This window comes from Gavialis gangeticus, unplaced genomic scaffold (genome assembly GCF_001723915.1).
Source record: "Gavialis gangeticus isolate Ggan-Ray unplaced genomic scaffold, GavGan_comp1, whole genome shotgun sequence".
NCBI classification, from domain to species: Eukaryota; Metazoa; Chordata; order Crocodylia; family Gavialidae; genus Gavialis; species Gavialis gangeticus.
In genome coordinates this window covers 154,217,377-154,221,804 of record NW_017729024.1, presented here as the reverse complement: position 1 = coordinate 154,221,804, position 4,428 = coordinate 154,217,377, and the positions used below count along the sequence as shown (strand labels likewise).

The 4,428-nt window shown below is 44.8% G+C and overlaps 1 long non-coding RNA gene across 1 annotated transcript in view; it reads right to left on the bottom strand.

The window, feature by feature from the left end:
• LOC109298265 overlaps nt 1-4,428 on the bottom strand; it is a 23,424-nt gene that overhangs the window by 18,238 nt on the left and 758 nt on the right. The gene's annotated exons all lie outside the window — the stretch shown is intronic.

The window sequence follows — 4,428 nt, the reverse complement described above, 5'->3', positions numbered from 1 at the left end:
TATTTGTCTCTTTTTTCTCTGTCATTGCAACATGCTCAATAAAAAAGGAATACACAACAAAGGCAACATTTATGATTATTAAATATACCAATATGCAGTGCATCTTGCCATGTGCACCTGCCCACCTCCCCCACCTTCATTTTGTTTTTCTGCCATGCCGGCACTCTGGCACCTTCCAAAGTAGACATTGTGGTTTTTTTGGAATTCCAGCCAAAAAAAGTTGCCTATCCTGATCTAGGGCTTGGTGTTGCTTGTGCCCGTCACCAGATGTAGCACGTGAACAGTTTGTGGCCCTGATCCTGAGTGGTGTTTTTGCTTATGGTGTCCAGTGCCCCCAGCCATCTTTACTGCAGAAGAGCAGAAATGCACAAAAACTTCCCTGATGGTCAATGATCATCTATTAACCCTCAAATTGAACTGAAATTTGATTCAAACTGTGTGATGCAAATCAGTTAACACGGTTTAGAAAATGGTGAGCACATCTACAAATGGCTGCTTTGACTGTGCCAAGGTACTGAGTCAGCTGGTACTCTGTTATCTAAGGCACTTCCTCCAGAAAACTGATGATCTAATCATCAATAATATAATTATTAATGGTTAGATTAAAGGCTCCACTGACAGATGCTTAGCTGAAAGAACTTCAGTGGAAATCACAGATTGAGATCTTTTGTACTCAGTGGGTGAATCTACTCATTCAATTAGTGCAGCATGATAATTGTTGCCAGGCACAGCATTCACATGTTTTCCCAGGATTGCAGCAGTTTCAGCCAGGATGCAGCAGCCCCAGGCTAGCAGCAGGCTGTGGGGGGTAGAGTTCAGGCCTGGGCTCTGTCACAGCAGCAGGCAGTGGAGGGGTTGGCTGGGCATGAGTGTGCCCAAACAGTACAGCTGTGGGCTAAGCAGCAGGCCGGAGTCTGGCCCCTTGCTGCCTGGGTCCATGTGCACTCAGGTGCAGTTATTTTCTCTGCCATAAGATAATACTGTCTCTGACAGTACTCTCTCACAGTGATGCAAATTAGTTTGCTGCTGTCTAATAGCACTGCATGTATAGACTGTGATGTTCTACACCACAGCAAATTAGTTTATTCATGGTTAAGTGCACATGTAGATGCATTCAATGAGATTACTTACTTGTAGCAACTGCTGTTCAGCTGTTTGGTGCAGGGTGCTTACTAAGTCACAGGATCTGGTTCCAATTAAACTTGTCTTCTTGTGCTAAGGGATGAAAAACCATTCCTGCTATCTTATTGCAATATGCACAGAAATTTATCCTAATTACATCCTAGGCTGAACAGTCCTGAACTTCAAGAAACTTGTGATCTGGATCTGAACATAGGAGCTAGACCTTCTCTTTCAGGTAGGATAAACCAGGGGTGCCAAACTCACCCTGTGACCTGTGCCAGATCTGGACTGTGGGACAATGTGGCTGCAGTGGAGCTGGCTGCAGTGGCAGCAGATTTGGCCTGGGACATGGGGTGGCATAGCCCTCGGTCTCCCTCCCACTTCTGGGGGCCATGTCCACTGGGATTTGAGGGCCCCAAATTTTGTGGCAGACCATGCCCCTGTTCTAGCCACAACCCCAGTTTAACTAGCCTGCTGGTAGTTTTGCAGACCAAAATTAGGCTAAATTAAATCTTCCAATCCAGAAAGGTTTGATCTTTGAGTTAAGAAAAGAGAAGTTCAGATGGAGTAGTGCTTAACTTTCTTATCTGACATGAACAATTCTGTAACAAAAAGGCTTGTTTCCAACAAAACAACCCCAAAAGCATATTGTGCACATCTTCACCTTTTGATCTTTTTTCTCAGTCCCCCAAGAGCTGTAACAACTATATTAGCTTAGCTGTATTGTGTGAAATGAATGCGTTTCCACTGTATTTTTATATTTCAGTTTGGCTGATAATATTCCAATTTGTCTAACATTTCCCTTTGGGGTTAATTTCATTTGCCAATTACAGTTTTAAAAATATCTAGTATGTGGCCATATGCACCTGAAGTAAGTACACGAATATCAATGTGAACAGACTCCAAAGTCCTTATTGGATTAGAACCTCTAATAAGTCTCTCCTCCTAACTGATGAATGTGCACACACCGGTGATTCCTGATTTCCATAACTAGAGTTAATGTATCATAGGTTTGACCTAAGACCCAAGTCAGCCATGAGGCTGAAACCCCACTATTGTTGCTGCCACGGGATTATCACCAACTATATGGAGTTTACTGACACATTGAAAATAGCTGCCCCTCCCTTTATTCTTCAGTAATGGATGGCCATACTCTTAGTGCACTGGCCTGAGATGAGAGGGACTGAAGTTCAAGGCTCTCCTGCTCTGCCTCATTTGTAGTGAGCTGTGATGAACAAGTATGTTTTGTAGCAGACAGAGCAGGGACTTGTCCTCACGTATTTCTCCATACACACATCGCCCAAAAAGCTTCCCTATGAAAATCTGACTTGAATGAAGCAGCATATTTTGTGACTGAAGAGAAGATGAGTATTTAGTTACTTTTACTTTTCTGAAGAAACTCCTATACAGTATATATATGAGACTGACAAGAGGCCTATATACCACTTACCTTCCGCATAAACTTCACTTGTTCTTCTGCAAGCAATTTCTGGTTTCTTCTCATTTGAAGAACAAACACTTCCCAGTGTTCAGCTGCAGAAACTACTGGAAAGCAGCTGTGTTAGGGCAGATCTGCCCCCTCCTACCTCCATCCAGTGGCAGCCTCCCAGAGTTTAAAAAGGAGTATTTTTGTTTTCGTTAATCAGACAGTGAGTTCATACTAGTTTTCTTATTTTAAAAGGCCAGAGAAGAAATTCTACCTGGGGATTCTCGCCTTCAGCTGGCAGTAAGAGTACCCACCTGAGCCCGAATCCTCTCATCCTCACTGCTGGATTGCCGAGGTACTGGATAAGTACCTGATGAAATCAGCTGCTGTTTATGAAAGTTTATACATCTTGGATTTAGTTAGTTTATAAGGTGCAAATCTACCCTGGGTTGTCATTTCAGTTCCCAGCCTCACAAGCTCAAAGCAACAGTCCTCATTCACAGTGCAGTAACCTAGTCTACAGAAGTTGTTCCATGTTATGAGAAGGGTTGCTTGAGCTAATTGCTCTGCCTTGTTGTTAACACTAAATGAAATTAGATTTCTTTGAGGCAATACACTCAGGTGTATTGCAAGCCACATGTAATGGACATATATAACCATTTAGCTTCTCTAGAGTTTTCCTCCACTCTTGTCTTACACACTCAAAAACATGCGAGAAAGAAGACTGATAAACAGGCCCAATGGATCCTACTTTCAAGAAGATTATAAATGTCAACCCCCAGGAGGCACCAATCCCTTAAGCAGAAGTAGGCAGAGGCAACACTCAAACAATTTTGACTAAGTCATCTTTTTCTTTCAGAATGGAACTAGAAAAAATGAGTTTATTAGCCTCCCTGTCATTTGTACAGTGCACAAGTAACACAGAGTAAGTAAGGTAAGATGGCATACAGGGTTTATATAAATACTAACAACAAGTTTTGTTTCTGGATTGGTAAATGGTGAATTAGTATCACCCTGGTGGTGATTTCAGAGGACAGCCATTTTCTTTCCTAGAGCACACCCACATTGAGAAAATAAAATCCATGTCCAGGAGCACAAGGTAAGGGGCCTGCTAAAACTATGCTTGTCAGCTGGAGGAAGGGTTTCTGGGCTGAGCTAAGTCCTTGTCTTTCCACTGCGTATTAAATACCTACAGGGCACATCTACATGAGATACATTTCTGCACGGTAGACTAATAGTGCAGTAAAGCATCACCATCTGCAAGTGCAGACACTTACTGCACATTCAATTAATCTGCTCCACAGTTAATTTGCTACCTCTGCAGTTAATTTGCAATTGCAGGTAGCATATTAACTGAGCACACACATGGACAGCAACCAGGAGCAAATTTGTTCCCGGTCAGCACCACTAGCAGGAGGCCACTGGCATGCTAGCCCCAGGGCCATAGGCTCCCATAGGAGTTCTGGGTGCTTGGGCTGAGGTGCAGTGGTGTCTCCAATGGTCAGGTCCCACTGCCCTGGCAGCTGCTCTGGATCGCCTGCCAGCCAGCCTCCCCATCTGGGCCCTGTCCTGCCACTCACCCCAGCTCCATGTGGCCTCAAAGCAGAAGCTGCCTGCAGTGAGGCCAGCACTGGTTGCCCAGCTCACTGACTGCAGGAGGGGGAGCCACCCATGCTGGCAGAGCAGTGGCTGCCCGCACCCCGAGGGCATCCTCCACCCGCAGCCTCACTACAGCAATCGCACCCACAATGGGGTGGCCAGAGGCCAGGGTGCTAAGCTCTGTTGTTCGGGAAGGGGGGGATGGGGTCGGTGTTTGTGGAGGGGAACAATGTTTCTTTCTGAAAACTGTCTGCAGTGAGTGTGGTGCTGGAGGTGCATGG